The following is a 22,500-nucleotide window of genomic DNA, read 5'->3' as shown; positions in this document are numbered from 1 at the left end:
GCTTCCATCCTGCTCACGGCAACATACCATCGTATACCAATCTCTCTCTCTCTCTCTCTCTCTCTCTCTCTCTCTCTCTCTCTCTCTCTCTCTCTCTCTCTCTCTCTCTCTCTCTCTGTCCAGCTACGGGTGGTTTGATGTTGCTGCACACCATGGAGGGTGCATGTAGTACTGGCATGCTCTGGCGCCCGCAGTTCCTTACCCCTGGACCCGGACATTGAGTTGTTACGGATACCGGACATTGAGTTGTTACGGATACAGCACGTGGTGGTGGTGGTGGTGGTGGTGGTGGTGGTGGTGGTGGTGATGGTGGTGGTGGTGGTGTTGGTGGTGGCGGTGACACAGCATGTTGGTGCCATCTATTCCAGGAATGCTGTGTAATTATGCTTGAAGAAACGCGTCTCATGTCAGTTCCTGTTTGCAACATAACCATTCCCGCTCATTAACTATACTATAATGATGACGGTTGCTTCTCACATATTCTCTATAGAAGTGAACATTCGAATGTTATATGTCTGATTACAAAATACGGGAAATTATACAATCATTTGGCTGGGGAGCGATCGCTACAGCTGTGTGGACTACATGAACATGTAACAAGCCCAAACGGACCAGCCCTTCACACGAATGCCACGTACAGGGAACGAAAACTCAATATCCCGTGATTCAGAATCAATTAACAGAAGCAAACGTAAGGTTACAAAAAGACAAGGCGGCGGCAACTGTATCCACGCCGCGGACTCAACCTATTCAGCCTGGCGGCCCTCCCTCGCCGAAGATCACACGGGTGTTCAAGCCGTGGAGCACCATTACACACGACACCCAACGGCACAATAGGAGCGCCTCCTCATCCGTTTCCCCGCAGCGAGGGAAGCACGCGAGGACGCTGGCCCGCTGTGGGGCGTGGAAAAAGGTGAGGTAATGGACCATTATATTTTGTCCAGCACCCACCGAAACCAAGCTACGCCCTGCCTGACCTGTGCGTTCCTCCCCGGAGACGATGACGCTCCAGGGCGGCGTGCTGCTCGCTACCTTTGCTTTAAGCGAATTTCTTTACTATTAATGCATTTAAACGGGAAGTCAGAGGGAGAAAGATATCGGACAAGCAAGGGCACTGACAGGCCAGTGCGATTAGCATTCTTGTCACCACCAAGAGCAGTTTCCTTGAAATGTGTGTACCTTACACTACCTAAACGTCGAGTATTGTATTACGAATATTTAATAACCAACAATAAAGCAATTAAAAATTAAATTGAAAGTCATAATTCATATGAATTCGGCACTGGTTTTGTTGCCTGTTTTACCATCATCAGTTTACAGAACATGTTTTGATGGTACTTGCTGCCGAGCCAAGTCATTCAAGGTGACTGTTTAGTGAACACTGGAGACAGATGATAATTGATCAATCATAAGCTAGGCGAGCATGCTCCACGGACCACAAGATGGGTGCTTCTAGATCGTTTCATCAGCATCCATTGTTATGAATGCCACATGACGAATGGTTCAGTTCCACCTCCATGTCAATCGGTATTAATTACACATCAGACATTTCACTGTGCCTGAGCGGGCGTGAGGACGACAGCGGCCAGTGAGGGAGTCACGTCGAGATACATATTTAATCATCGTGAGGGTAAAACTGTATTAAACACCTATGAACAGTGACGACGAGCTTAGCGATGCCTATAAATTTGTATAGTGACTAACAATGTGTGTGTGTGTTGTGTGTGTTGTGTGTGTGTGTGGGTAGTTTTCCAGCGTGATCAATCAACGGCTTCATGATACGCCGCGTTCTCCCTCTCCGCCCCTCCGTGAACCCCTTGAAAGATCCACCTGTCATTAACTGAGCGCCGAAGACTGCTCCCCAACAAACTCACGCATCCATACAACCCAACAACTCTACTATATTAGTTTTAAAATGCAGACATTATCAGGTTTATATTGTTCTGTATGGATTTAATTTTACATTTTCCGGTTCTTCATTATTTATACACAAATTAAGTATAAACTTTGTGGAACTAATGGGCATAAATGGTCATCTACTTCTGGAAACAATACTATACTTATGAAATCAACATACATTCCATACAGTGCACCGCGGCAAGCGTTAGAATGTCAACAGACACTGACAGCGGTGAGTTTATTGCATACACTTTGTAACTGATAATAATAGGTCGCCTTTATGGGAAACCCTCAACAAACACCTATTTCTGAAAGACGTGACGGGCTGCGATATATTTTCATCACTGAGAATCGAACCAGAGAGAAGGAAAGTATGAGAATCAAGAGTGTTATGAGTGGAAAGCATTGTTTCATAGTGATTCCAAGATTAGGTGTAAACTGGACTCCCACAAATCCAACCATTCCAAGAGCACCGAGCGATATATTAAATGTAGTGATAAAGAGAGGGTGGCCAGCTGATGTGTTTATTAGCAAATGTCTCTACATGGCAGTTTGAAATTATGTTCCCTATTTATTCTTTTTTTTTATCATTTATATATGTATTTATTTTTTTTTTTTATATCATATTTTCAATTTGTCATGCGTAAACGATTTATGGAAGAAAACTAGTGCTTTTACTATATTTTTTCACTGAATATAATACGACAGAAAAAGAAGAAGAGTAACAACAACAACAACATCAATAACAACAACAACAACAACAACGCATCCATTTACATAAACACACTGGCATTGCTCTGTCAGGTTCCCATCATCACTCTTATCGGGCTTACATGTCTTTACTCCCCTTGCTTTCTTCGCTCGTACTTTCCACCCAGCCACCACCACCACTACCAACCTTGCGCACACACGCCTGCCTGCTCCACCACCACCACCACCACCACCAAGTATCCACATCTTCCAAGCTACAACATCGAAGATTCACTATATACCACTTTTCATTTCTCCACTTCTGCGTTATCAAAGTTATTACAGCAAGCTTATGACGGAAGAACTTGAGCACCGCAAAGTGTCAATGTCCTAAAATTTATAAAGTGATGCTCGTTTTTATTATATTTTTCTTTGTATTTATATTTCTCCTGACTGGTTGACTTCTGGCACATTACGAGTCATGAAACACTGTTCTTTGCATAGACACCCATTCAAAAATGGTAGTACTGTCCATAACTTCAATTTCCAGTCAGCATACAATCCCTGAGTTTTTTTATTTATCTATTTTATTTATTTATTTTATTTTATTTATTTATTTATTTTTTACCACTGTATAGCTGAACCGATAATTCCAGCAGTATGAGAATGTTGCAAAACGTCGCTCCAGGTCAGTGATGCCCAGACAGTCATCACACTGACCATTGTGTTGTGTTGGTTGTGCTGTTTGGGAGCAACACAGTTATTTGCCATCTCAGGGACGGGCTTAGCCTGATTACCTGACCTCTTGAAGTGACGTAACAGTTGTGTCCATTACATCACATATTTCACCAAGCGTTCGATGCCCAAATGAGGCATTCCAAGAAGACCTCGACGACTACACGCAGTGTACTGTGCACCATCCCAGGCTGCGGTCACCCCCCCAGTCACCCAAACAATTGGCGCAAGAATATACAGGACTACTATTCTCTCTCTCTCTCTCTCTCTCTCTCTCTCTCTCTCTCTCTCTCTCTCTCTCTCTCTCTCTCTCTCTCTCTCTCTCTCATACACAAACCTAACTGCTTCGATCTCTCTGTCTACAAGAATGAATACATCTGCTAATAGTCGTACCGCAGCAGTGTGGACACTTGGACACTTCCTTCCGTCCTTCAATTAAACCATAGAAAAGGTGGCGGCATGCAGAGGTTCTCCAGGCACTACTGGCGACCCGTGCTGGTGTGTGTTACTGATGTGATGACTTATTCCTTCGCTGGAAAGAATAGTCAAGCACTCCTCAAACCCAGCACGCTTGTTCCCCTCCACCTGTAGAATAATGAAAGGAGTGAGCGGTGGAGGTGCGGACACTCCACTCACTTTTAATTTTTAATTCCATAACTCATCGCAAAGGCAGGTGGTCCCCTTCCCAATACAGCTACGACAGACTGCGTACTCCGGAACTGTTCATTTTCTCCTCTCTTGAAGTGAGAGTAACGAAAAGATATTTTTACCTGCACTTTCTTACGATGAAAGATTAAATTTCGACATTGCTGATTTTCATTCAATATCACATCAGTTTATTTATTTATTCATTTTTTTCTGGATATCTCTGGGGGAATTATATTAAGTTAACGATCATATTTTTGTAAGGGAAAGGATTATACTGTAATCTATAGCATGTAGCTAGGAGGAGGAGACAGAAAAGTAGGTGGATTATTTGAAGAGAAATTTTCATGGAGGAATCTTCGTGCGTAGAATTCACATATGAAGAAGACTGAGAACACAACATAGTACAAGCGAAGGCCCTCAGTTCCAGGGTCCCCCAAACTAGGAGTGCCAAGCGTGATGCGAAACCATACGAGGCTGCAAAATTCAGTAAGCTTCTTGAATAATTGAAAAGCGTTGGGCCGAAGTGAATACTGCAGAGGCAAACGCAATAAATTTTCACCTGATACAGCACCACACGGACGGGAACCTGACAAAAATAACATTTCTTACTGTCCCGAGCAAACACTGCATAACAAATTACCAATAGAGGACAGGTGACGGAAATATAACCGCTACCAAAAGCCAACTATTTCTCTACATGTAAGGTAATGTGGAATTTCACTTCAATAATAACACCATGGTTTACTGCTACACGATGCAACACATTCATTCCCCCCAGACCTATGCTAATAACCTGTGTAATGAATCAAATGTCTCTCTCCATTCTCCTTCCTTCCTTCTACCTAAGACAACTGCCTATTAAATTTAAGACATATGACCAATTTCGCTATAAAATATATCGTTTTCGTGCTGCCAAATTATGATAATATTTACAAGCCTCTGATCACCCAGGTACTACATCACTCTCACGCTCCCATTGCTACCACACAAAGCTTGGACGCGCACACTTATCATCCACTGAAACTGTGAAAACAAACTTCCATACTTCTTGCATACTCCTTCCTCCACACGACTCAAGATGTTCAAAGCTGTTCGTTGCTTGACACTTCTGTGGCCTTTAAGCCCCTTAATTTGTACAAAAATGCAAATAATTTCGTACATGCTTTCTTGTGAGTGAGGATGTTTGTATGTGCGCTTTGTGGTGTTGTGCGGTATAATGTGAGGAGAGAGAGAGAGAGAGAGAGAGAGAGAGAGAAAGGCTGGGGGAGATAGAGGCAGATCCAAGATGATATGGCATGTCTTTTAATATCCTCTTTGAATATCGTGATTTGATAGTGTTTAACTAAAGAATATTTTTATCATCACATCTCACCACCTTGCACACAGACACAAGACTTGATCATCAATCAGAATCGCCCAGCACTCAACTCAGGTAGGCAAGTGAGGGAGGAAGCAAAAACACCCTCTCTCTCTCTCTCTCTCTCTCTCTCTCTCTCTCTCTCTCTCTCTCTCTCTCTCTCTCTCTCTCTCTCATTTATTGTTTCTTAGAAGTTAAATCGCAACAATGACGTCCGTATTTTCAAACACTTTGTTCTCTTATTACTACTTTTTAAGGCCACATATACGATTCGTCGAGATCTTATGAGTGTTTTCCTATCACTAATATATGATTTTCGTTAAACTATCACTAGAATCAGATAAACGCATTTAGATTAACCCCCACTATACTCTGTTGTAAGTAGTGAGAAAAGATGAAACATTTACTAGGAACACGGCTCTAAGAAAGAAGACATGTCATGCGCGCAGACATTACCTGAACTGAAGGAGGAAAACCAGTACAGAAGCGGCGCTCAAACTCAAAACTCAAGGCAGTGAGAGAGGTAACATGTCGTCCAAACGCCTCGACTTGGGCATCACTAGACAAAATGATGGCACAAACTCTTGTCGTAGGCGTGAATGAGCTGCGTCATACAGGTCAGGTATGCGGGGTCATATCAATTTTTGCCCGTGGTTTGCAAGATGCGGGAAGGAAAACCAGTGACACCAGAACCACTAATGAGAAGACATACCTAACACAAACACCAGCTATTTATACAGAAAAGTAAAGTCGAACAGTGTTGAGCCTCTGAAAATATTTGTAGAGCCACACGTTAACTATGAGCTTGATAACGGCTGTGTTTTTTTCCGTGGCTTGGAAAAGAATGCAAACAAGACACTGGCGCCTCGACCGTGTTGTTATTAATTAATGTACGTTTTATCAAGACTCAGTAGTATCCTTGTGAAACTCTACACCGACGGAGGTCCTGATGACGTGATCCTGGATACTGCCGATGGTAATGTTCAGTAATTTAGTGACAGACGCTTCTTAAATGTCTCATATAAAGGAACTCAAGCAAGGTGTCAAGAATTCTGCAACAGCAATACATGAACAGAAGAATCAGCATTACATTTTCCTTTATTTTCATGAGCACATTCATATATCCACCAGGGAGAGGATCATAGCGATAGGGTCATGTCGCTTTCCTATTTAACACGATAAAACTGTCGACACAGGAAGGCGGAGATTCGACACCGCGAAGCTCCCTTTCTGTGCAGCCGTGTGCGTGAATAATTTGTATGGCTCTATACTGCTTGGCGCTTGACAGTGAACGTGTATTGCGGTACAAAGAGATAATATATGCAAAATTACGAGACCACAACTATTTTTATGTATCCAGTCCATGGCCAATACCATATATATATATATATATATATATATATATATATATATATATATATATATATATATATATATATATATATATATATATATATATATATATATATATATATATATATATATATATCGAAATATACAATATTGATAAACTCATGAAATACAACAGAGAAGTTTTCCTTCTACTGTCTGTATGAAATAAGGTTGGATGCAATACAGTAAAATGACAGATGAGCACGAGGCTGACAAGTACACACCAACAAGAAAGGTATTACCAAACCATAAAAAAAAAAAAGTAAATAAAATTGCAACAACTTCATCATTTCCTTTTTAACCAACTATCGCACCACTCCCTCCCTTTGCACCACGCTTGCCAGGGTGGTCTTGCACGCTTACACACACACACACACACACCAAATCGAGATGACAAACTAATCAGCATGAATTTATCAGTATATTTACATTTCAAATTAATTATGGTTACGTAAACTCCACGCTATATATAATGCTAAAGGAGGAGAGAGAAAAAAAGAAAACAAAACAGCTAAAGGAGGAGACAAAAACGTCAAACAAAATATTGACGTGTGTGCGCATAACAGGTAAAGCAAACACCATCTGTACCATCTGTAGCAGACATCACGGCGAGATAATTAATGGGTATAATTTCTTTGAGCAATAAAGCTGCAGCTGTATTAATGGACACGAACAGCATGACTAATTGGACTGATTAGGACGCGCTCACCAGGCGTTCAGTCTTTCATCACCAGAATTTCGCCTTCTTGTTTATTCACGATTCTGTATTCTGCACACAACACGCACATCTTGCCACACGCGTAACGTTACTCTTCCATTAAATGTTGCCACACCACACACTACAATGAAGTATTTTGATATCACATAATGGTGTGTTCTCTTTGATGAAAATTATAGATTACTGTAAAGGGAGCCACGATGAAGTGTTATATGATACTGTTCATACCATACTGGTTATAGGGAGAGAGAGAGAGAGAGAGAGAGAGAGAGAGAGAGAGAGAGAGAGAGAGAGAGAGAGAGAGACAGAGAGAAATACAAAACTAAGGAACTACAATTATACCCGGGAAAATTCTCAGAAAAGTTTAGGGAAAATATTTCCCTCATGGGTAAGGTTAGCTTCCTTTCCTTGATATCTTGACACTCTTTTAAAGCAGCATAAATTACGGGAAGGTGAAAAATATTAAATGAAGCATTGCTCCTGATCTGACTAGTGTAGGGAAGAAGAGAATTACCTCTTGCATTAGTAAGGAACAGAAAATAGAAATGAGAGTCCGCTAATATCACTGCGCATGAAGACCATGGGAAGGGAAACTGTAACTAAGCAAATAGTTTGTCTGAGGCTTAATGTCCATGAGTAAAACCTGGACCAAAAAAGACTAAATCATTCTGCTATGAGTGTTCTAGACTTAATTCTATAACAAAAAAATACATCCATACATTCACGGACAGACAAGTTTCAATACATACTTCCTTCCACGCAACATTCCTCACAACAGTCATGCAATAAGTTCCTACAATAGCTTTCCTTCTAGGCTTTTATTAACAGGATGCACGATTTCCTCTCCTTGTGAAATGCACGGGACATTCCTTTCTCGATGACTAGCCGGTACGCACACCCATAACACATGAACACACGCACGCACCCAAGCGCACACACAAACACACACACACACACACACACACACACACACATAAAGTCGTTCAGTGTGAGTGGCTGATAATCACGAACACTTCAGTAGTTTCATAACAACCAAAACCCATACAACTGGAGCAAGATATTCCTCATATTTATTAAGACTTATTCTCAAATCAATTAAAGCAGCGACAACTTAAGCCTCCTGCGTCCTGCACAGACTAGTGATGCCTTTAATCGAAACTCTTCCATCGCCTACATGGGCCCCAGCAACAGCATGTAATAACTCTCAGGTCACCTTTATACTGTTCCTCGCGCCCACGACACGAATAACGGCGGTGTGTTGTGGCTAGCGAGGACGGCCGAGGTCACCTGGAGCAGTGAATCAAGACGCACCTATGCATGCCCTCTACCGGTGTGCTCACTAAGTCACGCCACCGTTGATGTTTTCGTCTGTGCATAGTTTTTTTTCATAATACCGGTGACATCTACATATGCATGCCCTATGTGTGCTCACTAACGGCCGATTCACTAAACATTCGGGAGGTAAGCCTCGGAACCGTAATCCGGACGTCAGGCACCGAACCCCGAACTGGCCGTGAGGATTAATTAATTAATTGCACAACAACAATAACAACGTAAATAACTATGTTTACACGCCGTTTCTCAATTTTTGTTCATTACAAAGATGAATAAGAAAGAAATTGAAAAGAAAAATGTAAATTTTGAAAATAGAAATTATATACAACATTGGAGTTTTTATAGCAGTCACAGTTTTCCATGTCTTCATGCCCCGCAATAGATTACGTAGATATTTTATAAGAAACCGTGTGAGCGTCCGTCTCTTTATTTCATTGAAATTATCAATCTCATTAGAACGGAAGCAAGATATTGACTTGGTTAATATGCATTAGAGATATTAGCATATTAGTTATCAAAGTCTTCTTTGATAACACACACACACACACACACACACACACACAAATATTAATAATAATAATAATAATAATAATAATAATAATAATAATAATAATAATAATAATAATAATAAAAAGAATAATAATAACATGCATTCACTCTTCCATGCTCATCAGGTGCGCGTGCAGGACGCTCGCCACCAATTCGTTCAGTTGCATTCTTTTAAAAGGCTGAAATCATGGGATTTAATCTTTGAATTAGTGTAATAAAAAAACGCAAATTTAGTTATCAAATATATTTGTACAGTTGCGATACTTTTCTACCGTGAATCGGAGAGTAAAACCTTTCCAAATGGAATTAGCCGATGCTTTCGGAAGGTGTCTGGCTCCCGAAGCTTTCTCGCCCGAAGTTCCAATAAGGTCTTCGAATTACGGCGCTCTCTCCTGAATGTTTCGGACTCGAGTGTCTTTGATGAATCGTTTTCTCGGAATTCGGGTTACTGGCCAGTAACCCGAATGTTTAATGAATCGGCTGTAAATCACTCACTCAGAAGCTGATGTTCTCGTATGTGCATCGCTCTTTCTTCATAACATTGGTGACCGTCACTCCAAGATTATTCACGTTTGTATCATCCTATCGGTTTCCATAGTAATCAAAATTCATGTTTTCTCGTTTGTTACAAGGTTATGCATCGACACACAAAGTCGAGATTACTGTGTTGATTCATCGTTATTTCAGGAATCCCGTTTCCTCAGGAAATTCCTTTCATGGAGAGCGGGAAGAGAAAGACTGCGGTATTCAAATTATGTGAACAACCGTTCAGATTTCTCTCTCTCTCTCTCTCTCTCTCTCTCTCTCTCTCTCTCTCTCTCTCTCTCTCTCTCTCTCTCTCTCTCTCTCTCTCTCTATCTATCTATCTATTTATCTATCTCTGATTATGGTTCTCACCTTAAAATAACACGTTTCGTTCCAATCCTATTTTCCCTCCTGTGTTCCCTCCAAAATTTTCTAGAGCTACAAATTACGTAAGCTAAAACAAAACCCCTTGAATGAAATTTTGCGACCGTACCATCGATCGCTTGAAAAGTACCAAAGAATCGTGAGTGGAACTTGAAACTAGTAAGGAAAATATTGTGCCAGTGTTTCCGTAACAAACTGTGAAGGTGCTCGGAGGGGTGAAAGTGGGCCGAGGGTGAAGCAGGGCTAGAGAGGATGGGTGAGTGGGTGGGCAGGCAGTAAGGGGCACAAAGGAAGGGTGGGTAGCAGGAGCTGGGAGGCTTGGTGGGGGTGGTGCTGCAGGCTACTGTTTCTCCTGTGCGTGAGTCCTCCGTCATGTCTATGAATCCCACGCCAGTAAAGACCCCGTGATCACACAGCTGTTCCTCGCGACCCAGCTAGCTGCCCCTTGGCCTCACGGCCACATCTCCATGACCTTCAGTATAATACTTCGGTTTCCCCGCACAAATTCACGTCCATGTAACAGATGTATACATGCGCCAGTTCCACAGTCACCCTTTTTCGTTTGCTGACTAACCAACAAAACCTATTCAGCCTTCCCATTTGCTCGGGCGCTTGCTCGGAAACTTAAAAGACTGTGGAACTGTTCCATTGAGAATGCCTCCATTACCACTCACGCTCTATTAAGGTTGTGTCCATTATCCTTCAGTAACATGCCCCTGTTTCCCTTTGTAAGTATACATCCACACAACACACGTATACACTAATAACACTACCACTACTAAGCTCGAGCACTCTTAATATATTGTGTTACCTTGTACAGTCGTGGTTGTAAGTCAAGCAACCTCCTACACTCCCCTCTACAATGTTTTGCTTTTTCCTCAGTCTTAAGTCCTTTGATCCGCTGACAATCTCCTTATAAAACCTGACAAATGATGGACTTACTATTGATAGAAAACTCCAAACACAGTAGAGGTGAATGATGCACGCAACTGCACGCAACTCAACAATTCACTATAACCATATATAGTTTTAGTGTCAACACCATGGTTCTGCTTCCTCTCTCATGCACACATCACCACCATAAGACTCTGGCCCATATTCAGAAACGCTTTGCTCTCTCACCACGACTATTTTCTATGGCCACGGAGATGATTAGCCGAGTAGAAAGCTAGTTAATTTGTTACTAAAACCGTAAAAACACCCTTAAACCTCCGTGTAGCTTCAACTAGAGATTTTGGAAAGCAGTGGAGGTAAGACGCAAAAGTGTTTCAGAATATGGTCCTCTCTCACACATTCTCTTTCTCTCTTAGTAAGTTTGCGCTGGATAGTACCAACATTTCTTTTGGAACTTCTTAATTTAATCTGAAGTGACTTAACCTAGATGGTGTTTTCCTGTAAAGTATTGTTGAGTGTAGAATAGTTTTTTTTTTTTTGTATTTTGGAGAGAGAGAGAGAGAGAGAGAGAGAGAGAGAGAGAGAGAGAGAGAGAGAGAGAGAGAGAGAGAGAGAGAGAGAGAGAGAGTTGAGGCGAAATGAGTGAGAGAATGTACGTTTCTGCGGATGTTTGTGTTCAGTGTTCCATTTATCGATGTATCTTTACGCGTGCAGGTTGGTGCGTGTATGTATGTATGTATGTACAGAATATATGTATGCACTTATGACTATTATTGGCCTTTGCCTTTAAAGAGATACCTGCAGCTTCCTTTCGTAATTATTCTCTTTGCTCTGCCATGTGTGTGTGTGTGTGTGTGTGTGTGTGTGTGTGTGTGTGTCAACTACCCTAAGAAAATCTATATCTTAAAAAATACACTTCAAATTTACACCCATCACCATAACACACACACATACACCCCTTCACCACCACAATCACACTACAACCAAGCACAGTTTCACCACAATCACCATCATCACAAACCCATCGCATCCCACCGCCGCCTACCTCACACAGACACGAACCTATCCACACCACACCCGCCCACCGCCGCCCATGCATCAGGACCCAAGCCACACGCACCCTAGATCGCCAGTCCTGGATGACTCACGCTGCCCACCATCAGATTAATTTCTCCAGTGCCAACCCCACCGCCTTGTTTATGGTTATAGAGAATCGAGGAGGGAGCGGGGAGAAGCGAGAGGGCTGGGCGGGAGGAGGATACAGAGAGGGGACGTGGTGGTGAGAGAGGGGAGGGGAAGGTAGGAGCCATGCAGTGACGTCATGGCCGTCACTGCCCTCCACGGAGCGCCGCCTGCCCTCCAGTATTTTTTTTCTATTTAATGAGAAGAGGCTGACACGCACGCATGTATGTAAATAATCGCGGACGCACGTGAATATACATATACGCACGCATGACGACGCACGCGGCGCGCGCAAGCACGCACGCACGCTCGCACGCACACAGGCAAGCAGACGGGCATGCAAAAGAGACAGATTCACAAACATAAAAGACTTGTTCTAAGTTATTTATCTCTTTCACCATAAGTACAATAGCGTGTCTTTATTATAATAAGACTGACATGAAGCTCAGGACAGACACAGTGAACGTTTATAAGTGAAAAGAACACGAGAAACGATGAACCAAGACGTAAGCGTGGACTGAGCAGGGGAAGTACGGACTTACCACTGGTGTAAATCTCAGCAGCGAACACCTACTGAACTCTGGCGCAGACCTTACTTACGGGGCATCGACTGTATTGTGCTAATCTGTGTCGTCGACCCTCCGCCGCGCGTAATGGGCGGCCCTTTAGTGTGTCATCGAGAACACAATCCTTTTTACGACCACCTCCATAGCGCAGAGGAAGGACAGCAGGCCTGGCAGCAGCAGCAGCAGCAACAAAAGGACGTCCCTCCGCAACAAGCGTCATCGTCCGTCTCCGAGATTCGACCTCTGACTTCAGCAAGCACCTCTCTGACCTCCCGCTCTCCGCCCCCTTCCATGAATCAGCTGTCTGCCAGGGCGATTATAAAGTTAGCAAGGTCACACCGTTTTGTCCACTATCTACTGTTTGGCGGCAGTCCCCCACTGCTTCCCTTACTCTCTCTATATATAATCCGTATGACAAACACGAGTATTATAAACTCCACTCCACTCCTAGGCAGGCGGCAAAACTGGCCTTGATGCTTAACCCTCCCCACAGCCTCGGCAGAACAAGCGTGACCCTGTCTGGACTTAAAAATCCCGCTCTTTAGACGGGAAACCACGCTTTCATGGACGCTTGCGGTGAGAGCAACCTTTCCGATGCTTGCAGTGATGATGACGCTCTCTAATACACACATTACAAGTTCCAAGCAAAACTCAATATTCTCTCGTCCAAATTCATCTGCCAAGCATGCAAGCACTATCGGTTGAAATTTATTGCTTTATTAGCCGGTACAAGCAGAGCAGCAAAAAATGCTCCCTTCCCCCAGTCAGCCACAAACCCCTGACCAAGCACGTACAACAACGGGGTCTTGGTGCTTGTCCGCTGTGCAGCTGCTATGCACCCACCGAAACCTGACAAGCAAGCACCCTGCATGCAGGCAATGCTCTAGGAGAGCCCAGGTCATGATCCCAGCCACTATTAACACAATGAGAAATGACTCTGTCTCCTTTGTTGATTGAGTTCCGATAAAGCTGATCGGGAGCAATACATCTAACGCAGACGAGTATGTTCAAAACTATAAACCAAACCCGTATACACCAAAATGTCACTTATATTTTGCCAAGCACAAAAAAAAAAAAAAAATGCACCACCTGACAAAAGCGAAGTGTCGCAGCAGCCACCTTCCTCTGCCTGACTAGACGATGACTTCAAGGACACCTTGATGGTCGTGCACGAAGACCTGCGCCGCCCCTCAAGGCTGCTCGTGCATGAGTCCATGCAGCGAGAGAGAGAGAGAGAGAGAGAGAGAGAGAGAGAGAGAGAGAGAGAGAGAGAGAGAGAGAGAGAGAGAGAGAGAGAGGGATATTACCATTAATCATTTTAAGTCTGCTGTTCAACAAAGGGCGCCAACACACACACACACACACACACACACACACACACACATACACTGGAGAGACAAAGTAGCAGGCAGTGTTTCTAAACCCACAGGTATGTACTCGAAAGTCAGCAACAAGGGAACCACAACAACAATAGTGACAACAAACTCTGCCTTGTGTTGCTCCCCTCCCGTAAACATCCTCCTGAAATGCTGAAAATTACAAAGAGCACCAGCGGCAATACAGGTACAATATATGCGTTGTTCTGCTAAACGGTGCAAGAAGGGAAAAAAATGTCTTGGTGGCAAACCGGCTGCGGAACTGAAGCAGCAACTCAACACGGTAACAAACAAGTCCACTGCTCATTCTGTACGAATTTCCCTTACCACCATCACCGAACACGCAAACTTATCATCACCACGGATGCTTTGTTGGAATTATGCAAAACAAACTGATGTGCATAGGGGAGAGAAATGCGCGTAACATAGCGGTATGAAAAATATATACTCGTATACTGTATATATCTAGAATAACAATTGTTGAAGACATCAAATATCAAATACTGTCGTCCACTCTGAAAGATTTCACAGGTAAAAAATGTAATGCATCCATATTGTGATATAAAAGAAACGGAGGATGACGAAGGTGTGGAGAGATGAAGAGGGTTTAGGAAGGAAAGAAGCAAGGAGTTAACAATAAGGAAATACGTGTAGAAAATGTACTTATTTTAGATGAAATGGCGGCGGTGGTTGAGGAGGAGGAGGAAAACCATGAAGACAACGGGGACGAAAAAAAAAAGATAAATACGACAAAAGAAAAAAAAAAAGAATGAGGATAAAAGGGAGAAGCAAATAGAACGATGATAAAAAAAAAAATAGCACAGATAAGAAGAAAAGCAAAAAATTAGAGAGCATGATAACAGGAAGGAAGATGGGACGTAAGTAAACAGGAGAAGAAAGACTTAAAGAATTACATAGGATTACAGGGAATTTGAAAGACCAACACTGAATTCTTACTAGTCTTTAATTTCACTGCACAAATCAAGGAACTGCAAATAGAACTAGAACAAACCTCAAAGGGCTTGAGAGACTTCGATTTCCCAGCATGAAACTACGCTATGGGAGAATAACTATCTAGAGTATTAAAGCTGAAAAAGATGGTAGCAATGGCCGTCTTTGAGGCTTGTGCTGCTCTGTGTTGGGTGGCTGGGCTTCACCTTCCCTGACACGTGTTTACATAATAAGATGATTTAGTGGACAGAGAGCAGTAGTAGTAGTAGTGGTGATGGTATGAGCAGGGCCGTGCGGGAGGGAGTGGTGCCCCGATGAACACTGTATTCACCGTGGCCCACTCAAGGTACTATTAAGTCTGAGGGTCGGACTTATCTACGCCCACTAACACCACGGATCGCCTTACTGCCTTCACCTTACTCACGAACCTTCCTATCTACGCAGGGCTCGACGCCTCAAGAGATTTTCATGCCAGGTTAATTTATTGCCGCCTGCCACCCACGCCTCTGCACCACCTCCGTCCCACTTCCTCTGTCTGCCATGCCCTACCAAGCCGCCATCACCCATGATGAAAGCATCTCTAGGCGCCAACACGAGGATGCGATACACACACACACACACACACACACACACACACATACACACACACACATTTTCCATTTACTCACCGACAACCTGCACCCCTTGGTTACATATGCATGTCCGTAAATGTAAGTGTTATTATGTGCGGGCACTTGTGTGTGTGTGTGTGTGTGTGTGTGTGTGTGTGTGTGTGTGTGTGTGTGTGTGTGTGTGTGTGTGTGTGTGTGTGTGTGTGTGTGTGTGTGCTATTATTCTTAATTTGTATTCTATTCCATTAATTACTTCGTGATTTACATTTTGTATCAAGAAATTATCAGCTCTATTTCATTTCTTGGAGCCTGCAAGAATGCAAGGCCCAACGCTTCATTACCCGCCCGTCGCCCCTACCTGCTACAATGTCGTGTACACAGTGTATGCAATGGCCTTTGCCTGTCTGTCCTCAGATATTTCGAAGCATCTCGCCAATCTGCTAACAAAATAATGTTCTGTGGCTAAGGATATAAATACTAAGACCTCATGGAAGACTAAATGAAAGATTGTCTTATGAAAATGCTATCAACTGTGAAAGTCATGAGAAATTATGAGCAGTGATGAAGATAAAGAAGTGATGTGACGTGCTCGAGATGGCAAACCTACTGCGTCAAGTATTTTCCTTATCGCAAATTATTCACCTAGAAGGGCTGGCTGGCCTGACCCCAAACCTCGGACATGCGGCATGACCCCGGAGTGCAGCGCCCTTTGCATGACCAATGACTCCACCATCAAGGTGAAGTGAAATGATGATGCACCAGCGAGAACTTGATCTGTAGTGACAAAGCTTAACAACACGGGAAGCATGCCACCGCGGCACTGGCCTGCAGACGTGCTGAAGACCTACAATGTGAGCAGCCTGTCACCTCCTGCAACACATCGGTACCGGTGTCATGGATATATCCGGGTACTTTAATAAACTACTTAAACATTACCATACAGTAATGGCGCCAGTTACATTACATCCGCATGTGAGCACTGAACACTTCGCTTCTTCCACACCTCCCGTACTTGGCTCTATCAACCTCACGTCATCCACACCTCCCGTACTTGGCTCTACCAACATCACGTCTTCCACACCTCCCGTACTTGGCTCTAACAACCTCACGTCTTCCACACTTCCCGTACCAGGCTCCACCAACCTCTAAGTCCCTGGAACAAAAACAAAAAATTGAAAGTTTCGTATTACAGTACAAAATGGTAATGCATCAGTAAGTGACATGCAGGCGTAGGAGTAAAGAGAAGGGTACATACCGTCAGGGGTGAGGGCGAGGCGTGAGGGCGAGGCGTGACGGCGCCGGTGGAGCCCAGGAAGTGTGACGCCTGTCCCACACACAAGAGAATCCTTCATCACCGCGGAGGGACGCGAAACACGTGTTTGTTTACAACTCATTATTGCACCTGGGAGACGCCGGGAGGCATGGTGTGCTAAGGAATCATGTGTCGGGCACATGATCCCTTACATGTAATACCTTACCCAAAACCCATTCCTTCCATTTTAAGGAATAATAAATAAGGCCACTTTCCAGCGTGGCCACCAGTCTAATCACAGCACCGTTTCAACGCAAGGCGCAGGGTGTATTTCACGGCAGCGTTATCTCACGGCGCTGAGTTGTAATGACGAACTGGCCCGCGGCACTTTACGGATCATATTACGCTTTATTAGATTTCTCTGGACGACCCCTGGGGCACGCGTGATGCCTTCACTTGCTGTTCCCACTCAGCGGCGTTTGCCGCCCGTCACGCAGCATTCATTGTGATCATCCACTGCATGTGTACGATACAAGGCGGGAAAAGTGAAAAATCTCACCTGTGATGGAAGCGCAATAAGACTTCCCTCCTTCCTCCCTTCTAACCTTGACGGTAGGTATGCTGCGTTCCATTAATTCCTTCACATGTCTCAGTCCCACCAACACTTAGTCTTAGCATTAGAGGGTTAATGATGCGATATATTCACTTTCCGTCAGGCTAAATCAAGCGTTTTTTTTTTTTTTTTTTTTTTTTTGCGGAGACAAACGGGGCACACTTTACACACCAGGCAACTGATCGGGCTGATCCTCCCTTGACCAGCAGCACCAGGACGTCCTCCGCTGAAGAAAGTAGTCCTTCACTGAACGTATTACATTAAGGTTATGATGACAATTGAAATATCTTACTTGAATTGATCATGATATATTCTATTACAATTTTTATATTGAAACAGTCAAATATAAGCATATCCTCACATGGACTTTGTCATGGTAAACGGCTAACTAGTGTTATCTTATTAGCTGGTTACCTTTATGAATTTACTGTCTATTTAACTTTTTGCATATTGTCATAGGAGTTACATATGCCAGAGAGACGAAAAAAAGGGAAAGCGAAGACTAAATCAGTAAATATAATGGAGTCGTATTGCTGACAAGTACTTTTCTCGGGTGACTGGCGCCGTGTGGCCTGGTACAAGGAAGTTACAGTCCTGTCATGTCATCCTGGCCGAATTTGTTACCAAGAATGAGCATCATCATGATATAAATATTAAAAGTAAGACGAAAGTAAATATTTTTTTGAGAAGGTAGCAACCAGCCCACATGTCCAGCACGCTAAACATCACGCTTCCCCGTTCAGTTGCCTTCCCGCGGCCCACAAAATCTGAGTGACTGAGTATGCATAATGACCATTCACCTGTAAAGAAAACAGGTGGTTCTCCAAGTTAGCAATGCTTCAATACATTTATAGACGCGCTTTTACTAAGAAACTGTATCATTAATCATGCTATGTGTTTAGTGAGGGCCAATAAGTGAATGGAAGTGTTACTAATACACAGCCTCACGGATAAGCAGCCAGGCTCCTGTGGTAGGCGGGCCATTTTGACACGTGTCGAGCAGATCAAGATTAAGAAAACAAGCCGCACGTCACATAAATCTAATTATAGCCGCCTCGGTCTGTGTTCGTATATCTAGCACAGCCTACTGTTCTTTCTTCTCTATTCTTCCCTGCACTGTAATCAACACACGTTCCCGTGTATCACCCTCGTCACTGAATCAATGGGTTAAGATAATGAAGTAGGGATGCGCCAGGTATCAGAGTTCATGAGGCTCCTCGCCAATGCAACAGAGGGATAGTTGTGATGTATAGCTTAGGTAAGAGGCTGTAAACTGTCAAAAGTGGTCATATTAAATGGAAAATTAAATTAAAAATACTCCTGAAAATAAGCATCATGAAGCAACGAGAGACTTCATTGCTGCTACGAGGTTGTGTGACAGTTTTCGGTCCATCACAAACACCGCTACAACAAAGAAAATAAATAAACAGATAAGTAATTAAATAAACAAATAGAATTAACATTAAACAATAAAAATATGAGTCAATAGTTTTCTGTTTTCGTTATCATGATTCCAAATAACCTTTGTGAAGTGTTTTTTTTAGACAAGCACAACTTCTTCGTCATGGGAGTGAGTCACGTGAGAAAGATGACAGCTCAGGGAGGAATATCAGCGTTACCACACACATTGTTGCCGTTGAGCGAGCGAACGAGCGAGCGAGGGAGAGAGAGAGAGAGAGAGAGAGAGAGAGAGAGAGAGAGAGTTGTTTATTTGTCCCTCCGTGAATGTTTGCGTGCGCCTCACAAGTACCAGCACCAGAGTCAACTCGTCTCCAAAAGCAGAGTGCATGTCACCAGCTTAATGTGCACGCCAAACACAGCTAGCAAACACAAGCACACATGCACACACTCCGTACAAGTTCTGTTTGAACCTGATAGCATCCCAAATAATACCAAATAATAACAAGCATGTTGCCCTCTCACATATAAACACACCAATGCAGAAAATACGTACTCGCAAAAAAGACACAAACTGTGGATGTTTATTGTGATATCCATCGTGGTATTTGCTCTTTACGTTCGTATCAATTTACTCATATAATATAATTAAATTAATTCAGCATTATATTTTATTTTATTTATTTGTTTTATCTACTATTATATTTCGTATTTTTGCTTCTTATCAATGTATTAATTTATCGATGTGGTTATTTATTTAATTTTGTTTGTGTGTGTGTTTGTATATGCATGTCATTTAGCACGACGAGCACCACAGTACACATTGCTGACACATACACAAGTGCGAGGACTCCAACCAGCCTTCCTGTGACTCGAGGAACCAAACTTTACTGTTCTTTGACTCGAAGAACCAAACTTTACTGTCCTATGACTCGAGGAACCAAACTTTACTGTCCTGTGACTCAAGGAACCAAACTTTACTGTCCTGTGACTCAAGGAACCAAACTTTACTGTTCTTTGACTCGAAGAACCAAACTTTACTGTCCTATGACTCGAGGAACCAAACTTTACTGTCCTGTGACTTAAGGAACCAAACTTTACTGTCCTGTGACTTAAGGAACCAAACTTTACTGTCCTGTGACTCGAAGAACCAAACCTTACTGTCTTGTGACTCGAAGAACCAAACCTTACTGTCTTGTGACTTTAGCAACCAAACCTTTGTCACCAGATTCGAGCAACACACCGTGGATTTCACATTACTGCCTAAGTGATGTTAAACTTACTCCAACGAGAAGGCAATAAAAAAATGAATATTAGCAAACAAGTAACACTGCAGTGGAAGTCGAGTGGTTGGCGGAAGAAAAAATTATTAAGTGTGAGGGAGCAATAGCCGGACAGAGGGATCATCTTCGTTTTCCTGCAGTGTTTAGCATTTTCAGTCAGAAAGTCGGAATCCACTTGCCCGAAATGACTGAATAATCATGAATAAATTTTCATGTGGAGATGATGGAGATGTATAATTTTCATAATGACCCATCCTTCCATCCTGGGATTATTTTGAAATATACGTAAAAAATAGATGAATATGCGCTTCTATGTGTATATATATATATATATATATATATATATATATATATATATATATATATATATATATATATATATATATATATATATATATATATATATATATATATATATATATATATATATATATATATATATATATATATTTTTTTTTTTTTTTTTTTTTTTTTTTTTTTTTTTTTTTTTTTTTGGTGCAGTTGATATCACATAAATATGTGAACCACAACTTGGATTATTTGAAGGTGATCTTTTGACGGCATCAGTCGCTACTCACTCTCGAGATGAAATAAGAAATTACCAATAGCAGTGCAGCCCTTCATCACAAGTTGTCATCAGCATTGCCTGTTTGCCTGTCTTACCATCACTGTTCAGGACAACGCACAGAATGTAAGATAAACGAAAATGGTTAGCTAAATAAGACGACATTCATGACACTAACCGTCAATCTGTTCGCGAAAATGTCCCGCTCAATGATAACTGCTGTAGTAACAGAACACTTCTTTCTGTGGGAGATATATTTCAGAGAACTAACCTTCACAGCGGCGCTTCTTGGATTATCTCACTGATCTTAACTTTTCAATGTCCCTTTACATTACGCATGTCTATTTTTTACACCATGTAAGTTAATTTTACCACCGCATGCTACTCATTCATTATAACCACGCATCATTGAAAGGCGCTGCTTCTTCTTAACATTGCTTGAAAATTAGCAACAAAGGAAAATAGATACTTGCTAAAAATAACTGAGGCATCATAACAAATGAGTCAAGACTTTATGTAGCACAGTACATGACCAAGAAGCTCGGGGTCTCAAACAGCACCGCCAGTTTGTGGATGATGGGCTGGGCTGGGTTGGGAGGGCACATGCAGGTGTCCTCTGGGTATTGACATAGTTGGGCGGTCAGCTGCGTGGACGGCTGTGGTCATGAGCTGCTTGACTTCGCCTTAGAGGATGTTTGTTTACACTGCCGGCCTGCACCTGCTCCACCACTGCTCCCCACCACAGGCAGCCCACCACCCATTGCTGCTGTACTGATGAGAGAGAGAGAGAGAGAGAGAGAGAGAGAGAGAGAGAGAGAGAGAGAGAGAGAGAGAACTTTCTAATAGGAATCAATATAAATAATAATCACGTTCTTTATCAATACATCTTGACGAGTGACAGATATTCATAGATGGATGCATGAACTCGAATTCACTACAACATTCACTCCTCACGCAAGATCCTCCCTCCACCACGACCCTCTTCAGAAAGCAAGAATTAGAGGTGTTTTCTTCGACCTTAAAACCCTTTCAAATTAGCCAGTACTCTGTTGCTATAAATGAGTACCTTCCTCAGCCACTTGTTCTTCCTCCTATCCCCACTTCCACGCTCCCCCTCTTTTCCTGTATTGTACTATTACTACTACTTCCTTCTCCGTCCTTCGTCACCCCTTCACCAGGCCTCAGCTGCCACCAGAAACCCGGCCAAGCACTCGTCACGGCGCGCTTCCTCTGTCAACGCCGAGCTCGTATGACTCTCTGGCTAAGCTTTCCTCTCTGAAGGGGGAAAGATACAGCTAACCTTGAAGGTCACCACTGCTGCTCATTACTGCTCTCAATCAAACCTTGTGCTCCAGCTGATAATCAAGACAACAACAGCTGTCAGTGAGTGAAGACACCAGCCAAACCATACACACACACATGACGTGGCCTCCTCCTCCTCCTCCTCCTCCTCCTCCCTTCTTTGTTTCTTTTTTCCTTCTTCTTCTTATGATTATTATTATTATTGTTGTTGTTGCTGTTGTTTTTGTTGTTGTTGTTGTTGTTGTTGTTATTGTTGTTGTTCTTGTCGCCGTTGT

The 22,500-nt window shown here is 42.7% G+C and overlaps 1 protein-coding gene and 1 long non-coding RNA gene across 4 annotated transcripts in view; one reads left to right on the top strand and one right to left on the bottom strand.

Moving 5' to 3' along the window:
• The window catches only part of LOC135111043 (uncharacterized), a 129,346-nt gene extending 110,459 nt beyond the window's left edge, over positions 1-18,887 (bottom strand). The window contains exon 1 of the long non-coding RNA XR_010273537.1: positions 17,624-18,887. This is a non-coding gene — a long non-coding RNA (uncharacterized LOC135111043). The remainder of the gene's footprint in view (positions 1-17,623) is intronic.
• LOC135111038 (forkhead box protein L2-like) overlaps positions 1-22,500 on the top strand; it is a 59,131-nt gene that overhangs the window by 5,729 nt on the left and 30,902 nt on the right. The window lies entirely within an intron of this gene.

This window comes from Scylla paramamosain, chromosome 21, assembly GCF_035594125.1.
Source record: "Scylla paramamosain isolate STU-SP2022 chromosome 21, ASM3559412v1, whole genome shotgun sequence".
NCBI classification, from domain to species: domain Eukaryota; kingdom Metazoa; phylum Arthropoda; class Malacostraca; order Decapoda; family Portunidae; genus Scylla; species Scylla paramamosain.
The sequence above is the reverse complement of the archived record's forward strand: the minus strand, read 5'-3'. Positions and strand labels throughout refer to the sequence as shown.